Source organism: Triturus cristatus, chromosome 4_2 (genome assembly GCF_964204655.1).
Source record: "Triturus cristatus chromosome 4_2, aTriCri1.1, whole genome shotgun sequence".
NCBI lineage: Eukaryota > Metazoa > Chordata > Amphibia > Caudata > Salamandridae > Triturus > Triturus cristatus.
The window spans coordinates 978008654-978033505 of record NC_140586.1 but is presented as its reverse complement, the minus strand read 5'-3'; the positions used below and the strand labels follow the sequence as shown (position 1 = coordinate 978033505).

At 44.5% G+C, this 24852-nt stretch overlaps 1 protein-coding gene across 3 annotated transcripts in view; it reads left to right on the top strand.

Moving 5' to 3' along the window:
• The first annotated feature begins 586 nt into the window (after positions 1-586).
• The window catches only part of LOC146839194 (CD5 antigen-like), a 449199-nt gene continuing 424933 nt past the window's right edge, over positions 587-24852 (top strand). For all 3 annotated transcript variants that reach the window (XM_085603214.1, XM_085603212.1, XM_085603213.1), the window contains exon 1: positions 587-763. The gene's annotated coding sequence lies outside the window, so the exon portion shown is untranslated. The remainder of the gene's footprint in view (positions 764-24852) is intronic.

Here is a 24852-nt window from a genome sequence, read left to right as displayed (position 1 = left end):
CTGGCTGAGCATCAAAGTTGTATGAATCATTCTGTTGTGAAGTATGAGTATTAGGATGGCGATGCTAAACAGGAGACTCTGTAAATGAATAATTCTGAACATCAGATACATCCTTAATCTGTGCTTGTATCTAAATAATCAACATGAGAACAGAGTGATTGCATGTTGTAGTCTTTGTGTGTGTTTTTTTCTGTTAGTCTGTTTAAGCGTATTAGTGTGTTCGAATATGTGAGTATGTTTTCTTGAGTATGTGTGCCTTTTTTCTGTTACTCATATTGTGACTGTTTGTGTTTTTGTTTATGTTAATGTGTGCACATGCATACATATGTGTGAATCTGCTTGCGACTTTCTTTGTATTGTGTTTGCTTGTATGGATCTGTGAAGTTTCTGTTTGCCTTCTTCTCTTTTTATTTATGTTTGTGTGTAGTCAGAATGGTCTGCATATGCTTACTTTTAGATTTCTCTACAGCCAGAGAGAAAAGCAAGTGATTTGAATTTCTCAGGTAAGAGGAGGTACTAAAAGGTGGGTGGAGAGGGGGTGGAGAGCAGGGAGAGACTATAAAAAACAAGACTATAAGTCATCAGTTCCCTTATTTGCCTCTCCTCAGAACTACAAGTCGATGGATAGAAGGGTTTTGTTCATCACAATTCTAACTGAATAAATATTGTGCTTAAAAGTTGCAGAAAAAGAACTTGCAGAACAGGATTATCCCAGAAGACAAAACACAGGGCTGTATACCGGACGTACCTGTGATTTTAGACAGTAAGTGATGTTTATTTACCTCTGAGGAGATTGTAAACTCCATGCAGTTTGTGTATTTCACTCTCTGAGGAGTCGCCTTTGTTAGAGATTTTAAACTCCAAACAGTTTGTTTATTTCACTCTCTGAGGAGACGTTTGTGTTAAGAGATTGTAAACTCCAGGCAGTTTGGGTATTTTATTCTCTTAGGAGTCACCTGTGTTAGAGATTGTAAACTCCAGGCAGTTTGTGTATTTTACTCTCTATGGGGTCGCCAGTGTTAGAGATTGTAAACTCCAGGCAGTTTGTGTATTTTACTCTCTATGGAGTCGCCTGTGTTAAAGACTGTAAACTCCAGGCAGTTTGTGCATTTTACTCCCTGAGGAGTCGCCTGTGTTAGAGATTGTAAACTCCAGGCAGTTTGTGTATTTCACTTTCTGAGGAGTCACCTGTGTTAGAGATTGTAAACTCCAGGCAGTTTGTGTATTTTACTCTCTATGGGGTCGCCTGTGTTAAAGACTGTAAACTCCAGGCAGTTTGTGCATTTTACTCCCTGAGGAGTCGCCTGTGTTAGAGATTGTAAACTCCAGGCAGTTTGTGTATTTCATTCTCTGAGGAGTCACCTGTGTTAGAGATTGTAAACTCCAGGCAGTTTGTGTATTTCACTCTCTATGGAGTCGCCTGTGTTAGAGATTGTAAACTCCAGGCAGTTTGTGTATTTTACTCTCTATGGAGTCGCCTGTGTTAGAGATTATAAACTCCAGGCAGGTTGTGTATTTTACTCTCTATGGAGTCGCCTGTGTTAGAGATTGTAAACTCCAGGCAGTTTGTGTATTTCACTCTCTGAGGAGTCGCCTGTGTTAGAGATTGTAAACTCCAGGCAGTTGTTTATTTTACTCTCTATGGAGTCGCCTGTGTTAGAGATTGTAAACTCCAGGCAGTTTGTGCATTTTACTCTCTATGGAGTCGCCTGTGTTAGAGATTGTAAACTCCAGGCAGTTTGTGTATTTCACTCTCTGAGGAGTCGCCTGTGTTAGAGATTGTAAACTCCAGGCAGTTTGTGTATTTTACTCTCTATGGAGTCGCCTGTGTTAGAGATTGTAAACTCCAGGCAGTTTGTGTATTTTACTCTCTATGTAGTCGCCTGTGTTAGAGATTGTAAACTCCAGGCAGTTTGTGTATTTCACTCTCTATGGAGTCGCCTGTGTTAGAGATTGTAAACTCCAGGCAGTTTGTGTATTTCACTCTCTGAGGAGTCGCCTGTGTTAGAGATTGTAAACTCCTGGCAGTTTGTGTATTCTACTCTCTGAGGAGTCGCCTGTGTTAGAGATTGTAAACTCCAGGCAGTTGGTGTAATTCACCCTCTGAGGAGGTAGCTGTGTTAGAGATTGTACACTCCATGCAATATGTGTATTTCACACTCCAAGGAGTCGTCTGTGTTAGAGATTGTGTACTCCAGGCAGTTTGTGTATTTCACTCTCTAAGGAGATAGCTGTGTTAGAGATTGTAAACTCCAGCCAGTTTGTGTATTTTACTCTCGGAGGAGTTGCCTGTTAGAGATTTCAAACTCCAAACAGTTTGTTTATTTCACTCTCTGAGGTGTCTCCTGTGTTGAAGATTGTAAACTTCAGGCAGGTTGTGTATTTCACTCTGAGGAGTCACCTGTGTTAAAGATTGTAAATACAAGCAGGTTGTGTATTTCACTCTCTGAGGAAACGTTTGTGTTAAGAGATTGTAAACTCCAGGCAGTTTGTGTATTTTACTCTCCGAGGATTCGCCTGTGTTAGAGATTGTAAACTCCAGGCAGTTTGTGTATTTTACTCTCTATGGAGTCGCCTGTGTTAGAGATTGTAAACTCCAGGCAGTGCCTGTATTTCACTCTCTGAGGAGTCTCCTGTGTTAGAGATTGTAAACTCCAGGCAGTTTGTGTATTTCACTCTCTATGGAGTCGCCTGTGTTAGAGATTGTAAACTCCAGGCAGTTTGTGTATTTTACTCTCTGAGGAGTCGCCTGTGTTAGAGATTGTAAACTCCAGGCAGTTTGTGTATTTTACTCTCTATGGAGTCGCCTGTGTTTGAGATGGTAAACTCCAGGCAGTTTGTGTATTTTACTCTCTGAGGAGTCGCCTGTGTTAGAGATTGTAAACTCCAGGCAGGTTGTGTGGTGTGTTTTACCCTCTGTAGTGGGGACGATGAGACAAAGATCATATATGAGAAACTCAAAATAGTGAGTTTCTTGTTTGGAGAGGACAGCTGGTTGTTGGTTTACCCAAGGAAAAGAGGTGAAGCTGGATGCTGGTCGACCCCCCTCAAATACGACCTGGGATTCTACCCCCCAGGAGAATGTTGTAATTCGGACCTTCAAATTGGTCTATTTTTCAAGGTTTTTGTAAAATGTGTTTTTCTCATGTAACTACTTAAGTTGAAGGTTACATGAAGGACATCTGCTACATTGTGTTGACGCCATGACACCACTGCGTGTGCTTTATATAAAAATGCAATGGTATTTGGCCACAATCTAAATAATGAATTTTATTTGTGAGGAATGTATGGTTAGGTCAGAGGATAATGCTAGACTCTGGGCAGAGCCAAACTCAAGGTCAAGGATTGTCTGCCTACGGAATTTGTGTACCAAGGAATAACAGCAGCAGGGGCACACACCAGGAAAGAACAGACACAAAAAGCAAAGGAACATGGAAAAGAAGGTAAAGCAACCTTAATGTGATGAGAAACCTGAAGCAAACATGTTCAAAGACACTGGGTTACAACTAGGGTTGTTCACAGGTAAGACTCAGAACTTGCAACAGGGAATGTCAATGTCAGATTACTCCTACAGATAATGTCCCTAGAGCACAAATAAGATTTGTACTTACATACACGAGACAAGCCAACAAATAGAAATAACACTGTTACAGGTAAAACACTTAAGACTACATGTACAACAAGACACAGGGTGGGACAGGAACTGCCTCCTGGAAACCAGAAGCCAACACCTGTACAAAGAAATATACTTATACACAAGTGAGGACAAAACACCTCACTTACCTGAGCCAAGAGCCCAAGAGGAGAACAAAGAGAAAGCACTAGAAAGCAATCTAAGAGCTGTAGCAAAGAGTCAGGATCATGGCATACAAGGAGAAAACAGAGAATAATGGGACAGGAGAAGCAGCAGCATTATAGGAAATGTAACAAGCCGGAGACTGGAACTTCAAAGGAACAAGAGACTGCAAGAGAAATATTGAGAAAATGAAAAAAACTAAGGGAAACATCGAGGTGATGGGGGAGAAAATATAAGAGTTATGACAAGAAAAGGGAATGAATAGCAGAAACAGAAGAAATAAACTAAGTAGAATTAGAAAGGAAGCAACCCAGGGGCTGCACCTGATTGAAGAAAAAGGCAGGCAAGCAGTAAAGCAAAAGCAAGGCAAAGGTGGGAGAAATCTGTAAAAAGTGACACAGGAACAAGACACAGGCTCTAGCTAAAGCAAGGCAGAAACTAGTCAGGAAAACATGCAATAAGAGGTCTGGTATACAGAGGTTCAAAATGCAATGCACAAACAAGGAACAGAATCCAATGCACAAACAAGGAACAGAATCCAATGCACAAACAAGGAACAGAATTCAAAGCACAAACAAGGAACAGAATCCAATGCACAAACATGGAACAGAATCCAATGCACAAACATGGAACAAAATTCAAAGCACAAACAAGGAACAGAATCCAATGCACAAACAAGGAACAGAATTCAAAGCACAAACAAGGAACAGAATCCAATGCACAAACAAGGAACAGAATCCAATGCACAAACAAGGAACATAATCCAATGCACAAACAAGGAACATAATCCAATGCACAAACAAGGAACATAATCCAATGCACAAACAAGGAAAAGAATCCAATGCACAAACAAGGAAAAGAATCCAATGCACAATTTGCAGGTAATAAGCAGTTCCAGACAGCAACAAGCCCAGGGCGGAATCTCAAGACTGGTTGTACAAGAATAGTCACAGGTGGGTATATTTCTCATCACTCAAAGCAATTCACATTCAATGCCGGGTCTTAGTGAATACTTAGCAGTGATTTATGGGACCATACTGCAAGGAAGCAACTGTAGGTTTTCCAATGTCTCCAGGCTTGAAATGGGGAGCAGGTAGAAGTCCTACACGCACTGTTCATGAGTTTTAGGGGTGATTTGCAGGCTGCAGTTGGCCCGTGTACAGCCTCCGCCAGAGGTGCAATGATGGAATTGTGACAGTTATATTGCAAAGGCATTTTTTAGTTTTCTTAAGAATTTTGTTGCTGGTTGACAGATGTAAAAAGTGCGCCCATTGCAGGATTCAATGCATGTTTCCAGTTGCAGCTGCTATTACCCATTTGTTGGTAATAAAGACAGTCCCTGCAGCTAATTCCTTCTCCGCATGGGCAAAGTCCATGTGGAGTGGGGGTTGCCCTGCTGCGCAGGGTAGGGCACTGGGCCTGGCTGCAGTCAGGTAATACAGTCAAGCTATACTGCATTGAGATTATGACTGTGTGTAGTAGGGGTTGGCTGCCCATGGTTGTGGGACAGGCTCTGGCCTGACACCGGGCCCTACAGCCAACTCCTGCCAAGGCCAGGAAATGTAGAGGGTGGAGTGCAGAGCCAGGCCTGGGGTCAGACCCTGCGGCCAGACAACAATGTCAGCCTTGCACAGCAGTGATTGGTCACCAATATAGGGTGGGGTGCAGATCATACCCTAAACCCTGAAGCCAACCATCACTGCCCAAAGCAAGGGCTGTGGGGTTCGGCTGCCTGCTATGGATTGGGGATCAACAGGGGTCTGGGCACAGAGGATCCAAATTCAAGCCAGAGCCCTGCAGTCTACCATCACTGCCCAAAGCCAAGGGCTGTGGGGATTGGCTGCCTGCTATGGATTGGGGATCAACAGTGGTCTGGGCACAGAGGATCCAAATTCAAGCCAGAGCCCTGCAGTCTACCATCACTGCCCAAAGCAAGGGCTGTGGGGTTCGGCTGCCTGCTATGGATTGGGGATCAACAGGGGTCTGGGCACAGAGGATCCAAATTCAAGCCAGAGCCCTGCAGTCTACCATCACTGCCCAAAGCAAGGGCTGTGGGGTTCGGCTGCCTGCTATGGATTGGGGATCAACAGGGGTCTGGGCACAGAGGATCCAAATTCAAGCCAGAGCCCTGCAGCCAACCATCACTGCCCAAAGCAAGGGCTGTGGGGTTCGGCTGCCTGGCATGTGTTAGGAACTCATAATTGTATGGGCAGAGAGACAGGTAAGAGGACAGGACCTGTTTCCAACCTCCCGCTGCAAAAAGCTATGCACAGCAGGTGTTTGAGAGCCAAGAGGGGGTTCGGCTCACGTTCTCCAAGGGGGTTGGGCGAATGCTAAACTTTTAGAATGACTAAAAACACAGAAACGTAATGGAAACATGACTTTATACTTAGAAATGGCATAAGATCCTGAAATATATTAAAAACAGATATTCCCTGAAAAGAAACAAAGGCTAAAGTGGTTGGAAGCAGATAAGAACTAACGTTTGGAGAGCAGACGAAAACACTGCCGCCAGTTATAGCTAAGTGAACGAACTATAATTGCAGCCCTATTGGCACTGAGCCGACGCCGAGACTCGTTTCCTGAGAGGGGAGTGTGATGGTGTGGGCCCTGGGCCCACATGCTAAGGAATAAATGACAGACATCGTGGCTACCGTTATTCAACTGGCCCCGAGCACGTGCACTCGGGCCCCTTAATTCGCCGGGTCACGTCACTCGTGACGCCGGTGATGGATGGGTGTGGGGTGTGTGTGTGTGTGTCCACTCCCATAGGGGAGTGGCTACTAAAACAGTGTCTGTCGAGACACTAGAACGTGTCCCGCAGGACACTACATTCCTTCCCAACTTTATTGACGAACCAATAAACATTAGTCTAACCTGTGGGGAAAACAATTAACTAAACCACCACAGGGTCCATCAGTCTTCTGAGACAGGTGGCCGGAAGACGTCAGCCGTGGGCTGATGACTCTGCCTGCAGCAGGACCTTATCGGTCGGCACTCGTAGTCTAACCTGAAGGATTCACGACCGCTGCCTTGGAGACGTCCGCTGCCTAGCGTCAGTTCATTTGTGATGACATGTCCTGCATGGCTCCCCTTTCGTTGACGTCGGTGATGGTCTGTGGTGAATTCAAACAGTTCTTTCAATGGGATGCGTCATGAACATGGGTGGAGTTCACGTTGACGGTTCGTGGAGGCGTTGTCTGATCACTTGTCTCTGTGGACCCTTTTGGCTGCAACCGATGACCCGTCGGTGGGGCAAAGTCTCTTTTCACTCTCCCACCTGGAAAGGCCCGTTGCCAAGGTTGCTGCGGGACTGCAGGAAGGCTACGCTGGGGGCTGCTTGTGTGCCAATTAGGGACAGCTACAGGACCACTGAGGAGCCATAACTTGGTCGCATGCACAACCCTCTGGGGTGGAGATGTCTTGGCCGATGCTTGCTCTCGCTACCGCGGTTCTCGGGTGTGCCTGGGTCACAGGTAGCCTCTGGTCTCTTTTCTCGGCTGGTGTGGCAACAACTGGTGACTCCAGTCCATCGGTACAATGGGGGTGGTGTTTGACGCATGTGCTGATGGCGGGCGTGATGGCGATTGCCAGCCATGTGGTGACTCAGGATGACAGGTGGTGGTGACTTGCTGGGAGAGTTGGATGTCAGGAGGGACTTGGCAACCCTGTGTCTCCGCCTTGCTGAGGTTGAGTTTCAGTGATGGCGTGACACGTAGAGTGTGTAGATCCTCTTGCCTGGCTTGGGGCTACTGCCGACTTCGTCTTAAGGCGGTGTGAGGAAAGAAGACACTCGATACCAATCTTCACCCATGGCATCTGCAGCCAGGGAAAAATCTGCCATTTGACTTAGACTGCTGACACTCGGGGGTGGATGGTTGGCTGGGAAGACGTCGGGATGATACACAGTTTGCGTTTGCTGCTGCTTATGTTCGGTTCTCCCTTGAGGCTGTATCCAGGGACGTCGGTTGACGCTCACCTGGGGAAGCGTTGGGATGATACTCGGGTTGCGCTTGCTGCGGCTTACCCTTGGTTCTCCCTTGAGGCTGTATCCAGGGATGCCGATTGGCGCTCACCTGGGGAAGCGTTGGGATGATACTCGGGTTGCGCTGGCTGCGGCTTACTCTTGGTTCTCCCTTGAGGCTGTATCCAGGGACGCCGATTGGCGCTCACCTGGGGAAGCGTTGGGATGATACTCTGGTTGCGCTTTCTGTGGCTCACGTGTGGTTCTCCCTTGGTGCTATCGCCAGGGCCGTCGGTCCGCCTTGGTGTCGGTCTGGTGTCTTTGGAGGTGTTCTTGGGTTGTGGTGCTATGAGTCCTTGTGCTTCTCCACTCGTTGTCTTTGACGCACCTGCGGGTGGCCAGCTCTTCTGGGTGACACGATTTTCACTTTTCTTCTACTGCTTCTCCTCCGGGTGCAGTGACATGCACTGTGTTCTAACAAGGCCAACGGGCCCATTAACTTCAATGGTCTCTTGACCATTCAGGCGAACCTTCAGTCGCTCCTCTCGGCTGCATGGCGAACAGCCATTCATCGTGGATGCTCCTTCTTCAGGCCGCTTCTTGAAGCTCCTGCTCCGGGTGTTCCCTCTCCAGGGAATGGCTTCCACGGGCAGTGGTGAGCTGTGGTGGTGGCTGGCCACTTGTGGTGTACGGCTCTCCTCTCGTCAGCCTTGGGTCACTGACGACTCCTGCTTGAGGCGGCGTGAGGGAGGACACTGTGCTGCGTTTGGCCTCTTCCGGGCTTCATTGCTGTGGAGATGTAAGGGATCTCCCTGCCGATTCCGGCAGTGCTTCTTTTCTTCAGAGATGTCTCTTTTCCCCCTGGGTATTCATGCTTCTGGGCGCATGTGTCCCGCACTGCGGACTGCGCACACTTCGTCTTCTTTGGGGCGCCCTCTTCCCGCACCTGGCGTGCCTGCATTCCCTCCTTGCGGTAGTGCTCAATCACCGCCAGGGGCATGTGGCGCTCCTCTCACCTATGGTGGCGGTGGACCGCCGCTGGTGGCGCTCTCTCTGTACCAGACTTTCTTGCGCTTTTGGCAGGGAGGGTTCCCTTGAGCCTCTGCTTGATCAGCAAACCTTGCCGAGGACGGTCCTTGGCACTTGGTTTTTCCATGTTACTGTCACCTTCCTCTGGTGTTCGTCAGTTTCTTCCCGTAGTTTGCCGAGAGGTGGTAGTCCGTCCTGCCTTGGTCAGAGGTAACTTTGAACTCTATAGGTGCCCTTTCCTTTCCACTTTTCCTTTGTTTCGGAAATGTCCCCTTGGTGGGCTAGTGCTCGCACTGGTACCTTGCTGGCCTGTGCCCCTGTCCGCAATAATGGGCATTCGCTCCTAGGGGCCTGTGCGGCTTACGATGCACATGGGTGTGGGTGTGCTGGCTGACCGGCTGTGGATGGCTACTATGGGTTTGCATCCTCCCTTGCCACAGTTTGATTCACTTCGCACAAGAACAACATGGGGCTGCTTGTCCCCTTTTTTTTTTATTATTTTTTTTATTAGTGTGCTTCAGCAGTGGGTGCAAAAACTGTCCTTGTGGTGCATTCACGTGCTCAGACGCTTTCCTGCGCACACCTCACATAGTGCCTTTGGTGCCTTTCTCGCTGCTACCTCATGCTGCCGTTCCCCCTGGCACTTAATTTACTCATGCACCTACTTGCCACCTGGGCAGCTCTTTCTTAGCCACTTCTTCTCGGTGGGTCACAGCAGCCTTGAACTGTCTCTCTCCGAGTAACCTTAGGACTCTAATCATTCTGTCCCCGTTCTGTTGCTCGTTACTTGTTAAACGGCTGCATTACCGCTAGACGGCCACTAGATGGCAGTGGCTCTATGTTTCAAGCGTGATCTAGGCTGGTTTCTAGATGCCTGAGGCCTCGCGCTGTCTTTGTTTTTCCTGTCACCAGCGCAAAGTTTTCCCCCGGCTACATCAACTCCTTGAGACCCAGCGCTCTTGGTAGCGCTCATGGTAGGTGCCTACACTTTATTTTTTCCCACCTACTGACAGTTGCCTTTTTTTGCAGCACTCTACCTTCGTTGCAGCCAGGGCCTCCTTGGGGTGCCACGTCGTTCGTTTCATCCGGATTTACCTCCACAGCTTGGCACACGCTGTGGGCTTTACTGTCCTGCCGCTTCCTCTGTCCGGTTACTCCTCCACTTCGGCTGGTCCTCCCGGTGCTAATTACACTTGCGGGAAGCGTACACGCTTCGGCCGAGTTGCTGGGCAACTATGCGGTGACACGCCACTTACTGTGTCTTTGCCCGCCTGCACTTATTTACGATGTGCAACCTTGATATTTAGCTATGCTGCGGAACTGGAAAGACTCCACTGTCCCTGCGGGCTTTCGCGACAGCCCAGTCTGATATTCGTTGCAGTCGCTCAGCTTACACGTTGCGCTGGAGCGGGGAAGGGGGCCTGGCTGCAGCTCATGACGGCCGCGGGCCACCCTCTTTCTTCTCTCTGTACCCCTTCCGCCCGCAGCAACTTCATTTAGTGCGCGCGCTGCACGGGGGGCGTCGGAGCTATGGCCTGGGTGCTACGCAGCCTTACTAAAGGCTAGTGTTGACCTCAGCTCATCCGGGGTGCTTCTCTTTCGCTTTGCAGTCCCCCGCAGTTGCTCACCTTTGGCCTGCTCCTCTGGCGTCACTTGGCCTCCGGCTATCGGCGGCTGAAGTCTCAGCAGTCCAGCCCCGCCCGCCTTGTCGTCAGCCCTCCCCGGGCTTTACCTCGCCGTTTTCACAGGCAGCAGGCTCGTCTCATGCGGGGTGGACTCTTGCTTGGCTTCTTTCTCACCCTCTCGGATTGGCAGGCGCGTCTAGCGCTTCGGCGCAGGGGGGCACAGTCGATGCAGGCACTGCAGGAACAGGGTGGGCTCCCGAACCCCTCTCACGTTCAGAGCTCTTCACACGCACCACGGGCGAGTGGGTGCTTCTCTCGCCTGCTCCAGGGGGTGCCCTCGCCACAGGCAACGTTCTCCCCCTTCCACCACCTTCAAACATGCGGCTGCACACGCGGGATCATCCCGCTCGTCACCACTGTGATGGTGTGGGCCCTGGGCCCACATGCTAAGGAATAAATGACACAGACATCGTGGCTACCGTTATTCAACTGGCCCCGAGCACGTGCACTCGGGCCCCTTTATTTGCCGGGTCACGTCACTCGTGACGCCGGTGATGGATGGGTGTGGGGTGTGTGTGTGTCCACTCCCATAGGGGAGTGGCTACTAAAACAGTGTCTGTCGAGACACTAGAACGTGTCCTGCAGGACACTACAGGGAGTGTCTCTGTTTCCGGTATCCTGCTCACGGACGCGCTCGTTCCTCTTCTTCTTTTGGGCGAGGTAGCGCTGTTTGAACTTCGCATCATGCCGGGAGCGCGATAGCTCTCACCCGCCGCTGCCCGCAAATTCGCCCTGAATATAATTACCAAAGCGCGAGGACGCGCTGTTCCGTAATTACTTTTGTTTTTTTTCTACACGCACGATCGATAAAGTGCTGTGCGTAATTGCTTGCCCTGCAGAGAGCGAAGTAGCTCTCCTACGCCAGGTACTGCATAGAATTCTCCAAGGAAATATGTAACAGAATGCGAACTGGACTCTGAGTTAATTTTGGCATTTCTGGGCTCTGCAGACGTCGGGCCACGTGAGTAACAAAGACACTACAAGTGCTGTTGCCGCATCATTTTTTTTCTATTCTGTTGTGGGAGTGCGTAGTGAAGGAGCGTGTACTCCCTACTGGAGGACACAAAGCTCCCGAGTGGGCGCCCCAACTAGGTTGAGTGCAGCCCGTGGAGCCCCAGTGTGCCCTGCTCCTTCCCCCGCTTCCTCGTACTTTACGCTTGTGCTCTTGACTCTATTCTGCCCTTCTGCCTGCGTCCCAGTGGTAGAAGTGGGCAGGATCGGAAGGGCACGGCGTGCCCCTACTTTCAAAAATTATTTCAGTCCGTTCCCCTACTTCTTTGTTTTAAAAAAGCGTTCTGGGACGGCAAGAATAGTCCTAATTTAAAATTATGACTTTTTAATTCTGCCTGTGTGGAGCACACCGAGGAAGGCCTCCGCAGTGCCCGCGACCTCCTCCCCCTCCCCCTTATATCTAGTCTATCAGTCTGATGGCCCTGCTGCTGCTGTGATTGACGCCTCATTTAGTGAGGACGCTCCCTGCCTGCCCCCACTGTGACCAATACAATGGTCACATCAGGGCGCTTTTGGTGGCCCCCGCCCTTGACCTCCCCTGCCTTTTATTTTGGGGCTCATGCAGACTGATCAACAGCACCTGGAGAAGAAGAAATGGGCAAATCTGCTCTCCACCAAGCTAGAACTGAAACTAGGAGGAGGGTGGCTGCTGTAGCAGAGACCCTCCACTGGTCTATGTACCCACAGCTGACCCAGCCCCACCAGCCTCTCCGGGAAATTGTTCTCGTACCAGCCCTTCCTTTACAGCTCTGCTCTTTTCCCTGCACTGGGGCCTGCAAGAGAAGCCTCTGAACTCCACGCTCTTCAATAGACATCAATGCCCAGTGCAATTTGTTTTAATAACTGGAAAATGTCAAATGTCTTATCAGCTGTTTTTCTTATGTTATTTTTTTAAAATGTGTACGATTACTTTTTCTGTGTTCAGAGATGTGGTTTTTTAAAACAAGGATTTGTAATGCAATAGGTCTCGCATTACTGAAAGTTTGACCTATTGGCATTGCAAATAATAATGCAACGCCATAATCTCAAACTTTCAGTAATGGGAGGCCTATTGCATTGCAAATACTTGCTTTTTTAGACACAAAGAGACTAAGTGATTTGTCCACAATCACAGGATGCTTGAGCCTCCTGCCAGACCCGAACCTGGCTCCCCAGCCTCAGTCTTGTAGAGCACCGACATATGTTGATTATGGCTACTTCTAGAGCTGCCCCTCAGTAGCAGCCAAGCTCACTCTGAAGCAAGGTAGAGGCCAGACCGACAAGGGCTGACAAAATACTGTAAATACAAAAAAGAATCAGTTTCCAAGCACTGAGTTGTGCTATTAGAAAGCCAGCGTTGAAGCACCAGGCTGTGATTTGTTGGTAAATTGCAACATTAGTCAATATTAGTTGCAAAGCGCTTTATATCACTTCTGCAGTTTCTAAGCATTATGTATCCAATCTAGCGATACTCAACCGACCTGGAAGGATTAATTGGTTTTGCCTGCGTTATCCATACACACGAGACGTTAATGATCAGTATTAATTCACTGAGGTATGTTGGCACCTTAGAAATACCGTCCATAGTGCCTGCTAGCTGTTTCAGTGCGCTTTGTGTTGGTTACAAGGTGGAAGCCATGCGTGGCATACCCTACCACAAGGGTTGCACAGATACAGAAAAAGAGCACATTTACTCAGGTACAGAGGGGCACAGGGGAGGAGCTTTATTGAGAACCAGGTCAAGTGCCAAATCACGTGTAATTAAACTGCTGGACAATTGTGTACAGGTTTTGACAACATTTTACAGTGAACGATGCACTGACGATCAGTTACAAATCCAAATTTGCACTGATAAATCCGGTAAACATAAAATTTTATTTTTCTACCAATGGTAGGGTCCAAATATTGGTACAAACATTTCCAGCATCCAAACAAAACTACATGCCACTTGTGCAGATCACTAGGCCTGGTCCATAGTGTTTCGCACCTGTGTCTCTGCACTCAAGACAGCCAGTAAAGTGACTGCACTGTCCCTGCTCAGTTCATAATGAATCCTGCAGCCAGTGCTTAATTTGAGCTGGTGGTTGCAGTTGCGGATATTCGGCAGGGTGGTTCCATGAGTTAAACACTCCCCACTGAGATCTGCGGGCCATTAGTCGGAATCACAGAACGGCTAACTGAGACCTCAGTCCTTCAGAGGATGCTAAATGAAATCTCGTTTCACAGGGTAACAGTAACATATATTGTTTACAATGCTTGGAAGCGTGGGTTGAAACTTGGCATCAAATGGTTTATTACCCTTAAAATATGAACAGTTATAGGACGGGATGTGAGGAAGGCAGACGAGAGACAAAGCCACCTACCTAATGTTAACTTCATTTTAAAGCCACTCGTGGCTGAGCACGCTGAGGGGGTCCATTGAGACCCACCCCCACGCCCGAATGGAAGAGTCTTGCCCGTTCTATTGACCTCCTCCCCAATCCCCTGTTACCCACTCAATTCTCAGCCGCTTGGATGCCCTCACAGTCTCAATTAAGCGTCCTTCCTATGTGTGAATGGAGCTCTGAATAGTGAAGGGTGGCACGCATAGAAGCAGTGTTCCCTTCTGCTTCCCCGTCACCCCTCTTCGCTGATGCTCTCTCTCTTCCATACCTACACTTTATTCTCCTCCTCTCCTTCAGTGCTTCGAAGTGGCGTAGTCAGCCATATGGCTCATTCCCGCAACCAACTCAATACAGCCCTCTCCTATCCCCTTGCTGTGCTCTGAAGCGGCCAGCAGATGACTTGTACTTCTATGCGCTAGTGCATACGATGGCTCTTGAACGCCATGATGCCAGGCCTGGCCACACCAAAGATCCATTTATTGTTTTTTAAAACGCAAGCTTCGCACAAGCAGGTCTCAGAGTGCTGTGCACAAGAGGGTGTTCGAACACAAGACCACTGTGAATTAACTAGTGACACAACAGAGCAGAGCAGATTGTTGACAATGCAATATCGGCCCTTGATTAGCAGTGGATTCCAGAACAAGGAGTGTAAAATCCTCTGTGTAGAGGATGCTGTGGTGCAGGGAGGGCACAGAAACTGAGTACACTGAATGGGGTACCTGTGCACCCTAAACTGGAAACACAGTGAATAGCACAAGAGACGTGGGATTAGACAGTGCAGCTGAATCTGGACTAGTAGAAAGGCCATGAAGAGACAGGACGCACGGCTCCTACCCTGGAGAGCTGGGTCTAACAGCTTCCAATTCACTTATGGCAAGCGTGTCTCTGAACCAGCGAGAGGAGAGATTAGCCTCTGTCACAACACAGGAACCTCTGCCTCAGCAAGGGTTCAGCTGGGAGTTACCCCGGCCTGGACCCAAACCCATCTCTGCACAATATGCCCTCTCTTCAACTCAAAGTCACAGGATTGCAGAACAGATGATTGCATTCTGCCTTTACTTCTATTCTGTATGGCAAGGCCATAAAAAATTTAGAAAATTGTCTAGAAGTTAAAAAAATATTATTATACTGCTTGTTAGAAAGATGATGTTAAATCTGCAAACTTTAAAACATCTGCCAAAAAGATTTTGCATAGTAAAGCACAGGCAGGAATTGTACAGGAAGGTCAAAAAGGTAAGTGGTCCTGTGTGAGGGTCCTTATGAATAACATTAATGTGCCTACCTCAGAGGTCTACCCAGAGGCCTTCTTTTGGAGAAAAGTTGTGCAGGAAGCTTTGTACCAAACTGCTCATGTGTATCATTCAGGCAGGAACCCAATTCAAAGGATATTCAGGAAGAATCCGTGTCTTACACTAACAGTGATCCATGACGTTTATATCAAATAAGCAAACATATCTGCAGTATTGCATTGAAAAAGGCTTTACAGTAACTAGGCCAGACTGGCCGTTCCGGGCATCAGGCATTTCCCCGGGTGACTGGAAGGGTAGGGGGCTGGTTTAGTTTGTGGGGGTCGGTTTTGTAGCAGTGCAGGAGTTTTAAAAACACTGAAAAGTTTTGTATATTCAGCAGGTTTCAGGCAACAATAAAAGTGCCAAGATAACTCTGATCAATGTGATCAATGTACCTGCTGGAGAGAGATGGGAGGGTGTTTTGTCCAATGGCTGTTTTGACTCATCTAAGGTAGCGCAGAGGGTTAATATGCCTTCTGCAAAGAACGTGTACCGTGCAGATCAAAGAGCAATATTTTATGTGCATAGCTTAGTGGGTTACTGCTTTGTGTTCAATTCCCGAATGAAAGGACACTTGTATACATATGTACTATACTATGTTTGAGGAGCTAGCTGGCTGACATGAATATGAAGGAGCCCTTGTGGGTTTCCGTAAGTTAGATCAGACTCTCCTGAAGAGTCCTTTTCTCTTCTGAGTCCTGCTTAACGCATGTGTACAGGAGAAGCCTTGTATTCATGTCCTCAATATTTGAGACAAAAAATACTAATTTATTTCTGAACAATGAGAGTAAAAGCGTTAAGGTAATATTTTCCTGCTTATATTTTGCACGCTTTACTTAAACCTGCATTCCCTATGAGTGTTTGCTTTTTCCTGAATTAAACCTCAAATAAACATATTTATCCATTGCTTGAATTAAATAACGATATAAGCTGTAACTGGTCAGTGAAAAGCCAAACGTACAAAAAATTGTTATCTTTTGCTATTGCTAGCCACACCCCTGACTCCGCCCACTGATCCAAACCTCGGGTTAGACCCGCCCCATGATTCTCCGCCCACAGTTCCCCTACTTTTTTTCCCCCACTTCGACCACTGCTGCGTCCACTGTACTACACTGCCATATCATGCACATTATTCTGCTCATCCCCGTTTTAGGTGTACTTAACCACCTGACAGCCATTTACCAGAGGAGGAAGAGGAGGAAGAATCTGGGAAAGGGCGGCAGTAACATAAAAAAAAAAAAGACAGATTAGAAAACATAATCACTGGCTTTCCGGCCGTCAGACTAGTAAACCAAATTAAAACAGCCTTCAGTATGGGCAAACTAACTGGCGCAGAAAATGGTACAGTCTCTAGACCAAAGCCATCGACAAGGGGGCAAGCGCAGTTGAAATCTACCCCCTGGGTGCAGTCATCAACCTCAAATTCCCATTTAATAAATAAGTCAATCAGTAAATATTTTACACCATCGACGCCAACAACGTCAACAATGCTAACAATGCCAATGCCATCACTAACACTAACTCCAGCGCCAGCAATGCCTGCCCAAAACCAATTAGGAAAAAGTATGTTATACAGCAGGGCATTAGTACACTCAACACCACAAACTGCCCCGGGACTGAGCTGCGAAACAGGAAGTCCAGATAATGAGATTAGCGTTGGAATGGAGAAAGACGGGTTAGAGCTGGGAGACTCAGAAGTTTTTGAATTAGTCACACGGCCAGAATGTTTGGGTACACATGAGAAAAGGCTTCAAGCCTTAGACCCTCCCCTGTTCGGGGAGAATGAGCAAGACATAATGGGGCAAGTACAACAAGAAATACTGGAAATCTCATCGGTTGTAGAGCACCTGGAGTAATATGCCAAGAGGGTCACAAGAGGAACTAAGTCAGGGGAAATTGGAAGTCTTGGAAATATCGTCAACATTGGAACAGACAAACAGAGACAGCCAACATATTCGCGCAGAGGCTAAAACAAATTTACAGGCAGAGGGCGGGGACAATCAACATAATTTGTCTAAATCCCCAGCCCTGAAACGGAGTTAATCAATAAACCAAAGCTTTGTTCGGGATCAAAATTCACTTTCGTTGCAGGAGGAACAGGAGGAACAGAAAGAGAATAGCCTTTTCGGAAATCCGAATTTGCTTCACTCAACCACCTAAACAAAATGTACACTCCACAACGGATGTTTTAACCAAAATTCTCTGCTATCCTCAATAAATTCTACATTAGCAGCAACCATCAATGCGCTTACATGGCAAACGCAAAAATTGGAAACTCAAATGGATACTATACAGGCCCTCGCAATAGCCATGAGTAACATTGTAACTAAAATTAACACCTTAGACGGAAAAATGGAGTCGTTGAGGCTGCAACCAACTGCTAGGTGCTCATGCCTTCCAATTGTAGAGAAACTTAACACTCTGCCTGAAGTGCTAACATCCATCATAATAGAATTAAAGCAAAGACAAGAGGCAACTATAGTTCAGAGCCTGCAAAGAATAGTTGAAGGGCCTGCAGAAAATGGCACACAATACGGCACGAATAGTCCGGCAGGAGTTACAATCCCCCCAAATGAACTACAAACTGAAATTGGAGTGAGCACTGTAAACAAACCAGAGGGGAAAACTGGCTTAGCAGAAACATATCCGACATTGACGAACACACAAGACAGTAAACCAATTTTGTGCGCAGGTATATCTCCACTAGTTTTGCAGTCGCCACCAGCCTCCCGTCAAAGCAAAACATCGCCTGAGGAATCTATAATCTATGAGAACTCACAAGGCAACAACAGTGGGGTTACAAAAACTAGAGCACACCACAGATCTGAATAAAAACCTTTCAAGAAGGGCGAAGAAACGCCTGAAAAAACAGGCCAAAAACTTAACAAAGAAAGACAAAGGATTTACAACTGGGTGCTAGAGAACCCATCGATGTTCGACCAAAAAAAAAAAACTCGGAACACAGGTGCCCACACACAAGAACCTCGAACCACAGAGAGGTTTTCCGATCTTCCAAAGGGAACGCCAGGCGAAATATCAAATTATATCAAATAATCCTACACTTCAAACAACTTCAAGCGGACTAGTCAATAATAAGGAAGAGCAGTCACAGTACAAATAAGACGAGCCTCTGCAATTGGTCAGTACAGGCTGTATGAATAAGGTACAGCACGAAGAAAGCCATAGGAAAATCCAGCAGACAGCACTAAATAGAGAAGTGCTAGCATCTACATCACTGAATAATAGTGAGTTACAGGGGTCCCAAGAAGCTAATATTGACCACGAAGTATCTCCAACAAATACGCGACGATTTGCCACACATTCCCTTACTGCCAGCCAACCAGTACAAGGATATAAAGACGAGAAAAATACAAATATTTTTACACCTGAATACACATCAAGGGGAAGTACGGACACACTAAACTGGTCCAACATACTACACATTTTTCATCATATCCCAGAGCTCTCAACCTTCTCCAGTGAAGACCTCACCCAAGTTCAATTTAAAATCCTGGACAACAATACAACCAAAGAGTCAACAATACTAAAATGGACCGACGGGTCGTTTGTACAAAAAATTATGAAAGAAAAAGAAAGGTTTGCAAACTGGGGGATTGATGTTCACACCGCAGAAGAAGAGAAATATCCATTTATGTTAACAAGAGGATTGCGTTTAAATCCAACACAACTCCCACGAAAGTCCATCTTAAAAGGGACAAACTATGTCCCTCGCACAACATCATTCCCCAACATAAAAATACAGTTTTTGCCCGAGTCCACTCAAACAAAGCGCACGTGCTCCTGGTTGCCTGAGAAATAAACCAGGCAACTACCTCAAAATAATCTCATGGAATGTTTACGGACTAAAAGCCTCATTACAGAACAAGGAAGTATTTGAATTCTTGCAGTAGGGGGACCTGGTATGTCTGCAAGAAACTTGGTCGATTATCCCAATGCCCATACCAGACTTCATGGAATTTCAACAGTCTGCAAAAAAGCGTAACATATTTGGAAGACCATCAGGGGGCTTATCAATATACACGCGGATTAGTAGGAGCATAAAAATAAAACCTTTATTAAATATGGACATGGTTCAGGCAGTCCTAGTACAAGGATTGAAATAAAACGGATGCCCAATAAAGATCATTCTTGTGAATATCTACTTTAACAGCAATGAAGCCCCCAGACACAGTGACATGAAAACGCTCGTGGATACTCTTGAGGAATTACTGAGCAGTCAACCAAACTGTGGGATCGTAATAGCCGGAGATTTCAATACGAAAAACCTTGGAATGAAACTTGACGAAGCTTAGCCCTCAGATAAATCTGGAATGATGATGAATAAATTCTTAAACATACACAGATTAAAACCAATGCAAACGTGCCATGGAATTAAATTGGCCTCCGACAAAGACACAAAGGGGCCATCTAAAATCACCAATCGATTATATTTTTACGTGTGGAAATTGTGTACGGGTGGAAACCTCAATGAATTCCGCTACCAAAAAGATCCCAACAGACCGTGGTTTAAAACAAGGTTGCGTATACGCACCTTTGCTTTTTAACTTCTATACGGCAGACCTTGCCAAAGCAATCCTCAATGCAAATCTTCTATCTCCGAAAATTGGCTCAAACAGATTATTTTCAATACAATATGCTGACGATATGGTGTTATTAGATCATACAAAAGTAGGCATGCAAAGACTATTGGATGCATTAAATCTCTACAACAATAAGAATGACCTAAGAGCAAATTCAGGAAAAACAAAGGTAATTATATTCGGAAAGTATGCCAACAAACTCGTACAACACTGGAGGCTGAGCAACTTGAAGATAACAACAGTAACCAAATTTAATTACTTAGGGGTCTGGCTGATGAGTAATGGGAAACCAACAGCTTATCTGGCTTCAGCTAAAACGAAGGCCAAGGCAGTGACTTTTGCCTTGTGCAAGCTTAATGCCAAACTAAATAGCCCGACAACGAAATCTATTAGAAGAGTTATAAGGGCCAAGTTGCTTCCCTCAATTACATATGGCCAGTTACCATTCCCCGCGGCTTTTGTGAATAGTCTTGAACACATCAATTGTCGAGCCTACAAGCGAATTTTCCAGATCCCAGCACATACACGTAACATCTTGGTGCGACTGGAATTTGGGCTGAACAAGCAAAACTACGAACATTGGGCAACGCTCGTTCGGTATCACCGAGGGGTCTGTGCGGCCCCTCAGAATACTATGAAGTCAATCCTGAAAATTATTTTTATGAAAACCAACAATTCATGGAGCAATGGCCTGAAAACTGCCTGCACTGCATTACAGCTCAACATGACCAAATTGCAGGATCTGATCTATCAGCTTGGCACACTAAAATTTATATTAAAAAAGCAAGTTAGAGCACTATCCAGGGAAGAAGACATGAAGGAGTTGAATAGTTCCAAAAGTAACATTGGGATACTTGTAAGCTCCTATGAAGATCGGCGAAGGCAACCATACCTCGACACTGCATTAAATAAGACAATTTTAAAGCAAATTTTAACAGCGAGGCTTATGGCCTTGCCGATAAAAGATATCAACAGGAACACAACACAATGGTCCAGCACTCAAATTCCAATCAAAATATGAGACAATATTTAAATACAGATATATATCAATGGATTATATTCCATAAAAACACATAATCATCCAGCAGAGTTGTTTTTCATCAGATCCTTTATTCAGAAACTTCATTCCAACAAGTTAAAAAGACTGTAGCCAAAGCGTTTCATCCTCGCGGACTTCTTCAGGGCTACAAATACCATATATATATTTACAAAGTTATTATATTTAATTTATACAATATAAACAGAATTCATATCAACATTTATTAAATAAACCATATTGTTTAAAGTTTCTTAATTTTTTCACTAGTTCGGTATTTCAATTTTTCACAACCATTTTCTCTACCCGTATTACTTCATGTATTCTCAAGTTTTTTTAAACACTCTGCTGATTACAATTCTAAAATATATACAGTTTATAGTATAGTTCTAAAACATGTATTTATTCTGTACATTTTATACTCATCAGTCATTGTAAATTAAAGGTCCTGGTGGGGCACAAGATAAGCATTTGTAGTAAGTCCATCATATAAATTTCGCACAATAAAGATTTAACTTTTCTTACCACTAAATAACAACTTTTTTTTCTTGCGGTCTGTGCTCTATTCAATCAAAGTGCAGGATTTCTCCTTTCTGAGATCGTTATAAGGTCTGAGAGTATCTATTAAAAAGGTTTTTTTAAGAAAACAGACATAGCTAATTTATAATGCATCCAAACTATATCAATAATTTTTTTGTGTTAAGCTTAATATTGTCAACCATACCTGTGAATTGGATATGGCGATTTTTAATAAATTTAATTGTTGTTTTTCACAGGACATGATATTAGTCAATGTCAGCCATCCTTCATTCTGATAACCAACTGGCTATTAGAACAAAAAAAATTCAATATATAACTAATCGTGTCCATACATATCTAAATTTAGCACATATATTTCAATAAATAATCGTAATGTTTTCCCATTTTTTATTATGAAGGTATTAGATTGCTATCTCAAAAACCATTTTTATATATTATTTTATACTCGAATTATATCTGTTCCATTATATCCCTTTTTTAAAAAAAAAACAAATTTGTTTCGCCCACTTTAACTAAAAATAGAAAGTGCGGCTAATATCTGGTGGCCTTGACTACTTATCCACGCAACGCAAGGAATGTAAAAGAGAAATTGGTTCATAAACTCTCAAAGCAGTATTACCTCTCTCCCAGATTTCTAACATCCCTGGCAGTAGAGTTAGAGGATCCAATTTTACTCGCATATAAACACCTAAAACAGTGTAAGACTAGCTTGAGGGCGAAAGCTACTTCCAAATCTAAAGATTATCCAGCGCATTTTAGTCTTAGTTATTTATATACAGAATCTAAGCAACATTTAAAGCAAAAAGTTTACTCGCGTAGCTTTTGGCGGGTCAAACCCACAGTTCCAAAGAACTTACTTGTAGAGATCAGTCAGCCGGCATGGTAACGTGGCGTCAGTCAGGTTTAGCTTCTTACGATTTGACAGCACGATTTAAATACCCGCCAAGCCATGGCAAAATACAAAACACCTGTGTACTTAAGAGAAGAGGACTGTTTTTTTACCGTATTAACCGCCGCCATCTTGTAGTGGAGTCTTAAGGCTTAGCAATACTCCCGCTTTTTTATATGTATCCTCATAAATCTCCCATTATTTCATTATGCATCTTTAAAGTAATGTATATTCTGTATGAAAGGTTAAATATATACCATTTCGGCATTAAAATTTGAACACGATTATATAAATATATATTTCTCCGAACAAAGTTCCATAATATCGACGAACGTTATCTCAATAGTAAAGCTTTGCTCTGATGATCATTTACCATCACTATATTAATTTGCAAATACTTTGCAATATTAATTAGTGATTCTTTCAAGTCTTTACAATGTTATTTTCTCTAAATAGTTTTATTAGTATTAATCACTGCGCATGAGTCAGCGCCATATTGAAACGGGATTAAATTTCATATTGTCAATCGTCACCATCTTTAGTTGGTAAAAAGCGGCTAATCATTATACACTATATCCACCAATATCTCGATAGTGTTATTTATAGATCATATATTAAAATGCTTACTTATGTGATTCAACCAGAATACCCAGTAATATCACATCAGTCAAGTTTAAATATTTATTATATTTTTATATTTTCCTATTATTATTCTTACTCGCGACTGCGTGCAATTCAATGCCATAATATAAAGGGACCAGACTTCATATAGACAAAACTCGCCATCTCTTCAATAGTTTTGCACAGCTAGTCACCATATCTTTATAACCCTCTCAATAACATAAACTAGAGGAAGGTTTTACCCATATCTCAGTGGAGTATGGATGGTGACCAAAATGCAACGCAACAATCAATAATCTCAGAATATTTAATTAGTATGTTGCAAACGAATGCCTCAATGAAAGAACGGGGGAGGGAGGAGAGCGGGAAAGAAAAGGATTTTTCTCTCTATCTCATGAGTCGTTATCGTCACAATTGCGTTGGTTTTTACAAAAAATGATAGAGTTCATTATTTGTATTTAAACCCAATACTGCTGTCCTTAAGCGACATATCCAACCTGCCTCAGCTTTCCTTAGCATTGTTTCTCTATTTCCACCTCTGTCAGGTATTTTTTATATGTTCCAAAGCATGGAACCATATATTCGTTTCCGAGGGATGATACTCATGTATGTGCATGGCCATTGGATATCGATCATCTTTATTTCTTATGGCCCTTACATGTTCTTGGATCCTGACTTTAAGGCTTCTGATACTACTGCCTATATACATTTTGTTACAGGCACATCCAAGTGCATAAACTGTATATGTCGTGTTACAATTAATAAATGTATTAATTGTATATTCTTTCAGGGTATTGTATTTGAATTTTGTTTTTTTATTACATCCAAATTTGCAAATAACACATGATCCACAAGTGAAGAATCCAGATGGGTTTCAGGACAACCATGTGGTGGGTTTGCTATCTACACTTTTAATATAACTTGGACAGAGTATCTTTTTTAGCGTTTCTCCTTTCTTGTACATCACCCTAGGTTTTTTTGGTACACTGCCATGTGGCATTTGTCCTGAGGCAATTAAGTGCCAATTCTTACGCAAGATGTTATACACATGGTCACTATATGCATTATATCAATTGTGCTTTGCCCCAAACCTCGTTCTCTTGTACAAAAAGATATCAACAGGCACTGGAAATCCCTAGAGGCAATTTCCACCTGCAGACTATGTCACCAGTATGCAGAATCCATGGTTCATCTGGTCTGCCTATGCCATTGCCTAACACAAACACGTCGCATTTTACTAAGACCATTGTTTTTAAAATATGGGACACGTAATTGCAAGGATGCCATGAAACTCTTGTTTAGCCTGGAGACACCGATGGAACTGGCTAGGTTTGTTAAATTTGTACACAAAGTTAAAGAACATTTAAGTAACGCACCGTGCACTTTAGAACTTTAAGATTGCACTTTGGGCACGCCCAGACTTTGATTTGGATGCTGTGACAAGATATATCTATTTTGCACTTAGTCAAAATCTCTGTTCCAAAATAGATCTTTGAATGCCTCTCTATGTTGAAATTTTTTATGAATTCGCCTGTTTTGTGAAGTTTCTTCTCAGGGAAAAAGGTTTAAACAAAAACTAAAAAAAGAAAGAGAGAGCTGGTGCATATCCATCTTGCACTTTTTATTTCCAGTACTTTTTTACAAATTGATATATGTATTTTAGTGTTTTTATAATTTATGATTAGTATTTTTAGGATTTGTTTTACTGGATGTAGTATATCAAATTTGTAGTAGTTAAAGATGTCTATTGTAGCAAGTAAGTTTTGCGGATATTATATAGGAGACTTTTTGTAACAATGTTTGTTAATTGATACAATAATAAAATTCATTCATTCATTCATTCACCCCTATGTCGTAAATAAAGTATTACGCACTCATAATTTCTATAATATCAATATGATCATGCATAAAGCAAGAGGCTGAGTCTGTGGTATCAGGTTCAAAAGGGCTTTATTCCAATAACTCGAGTTATTGGGAGAATAGTTCCATCACCACGAGGGATCAGGAAGGGTCTTCTGTTCAGAATTC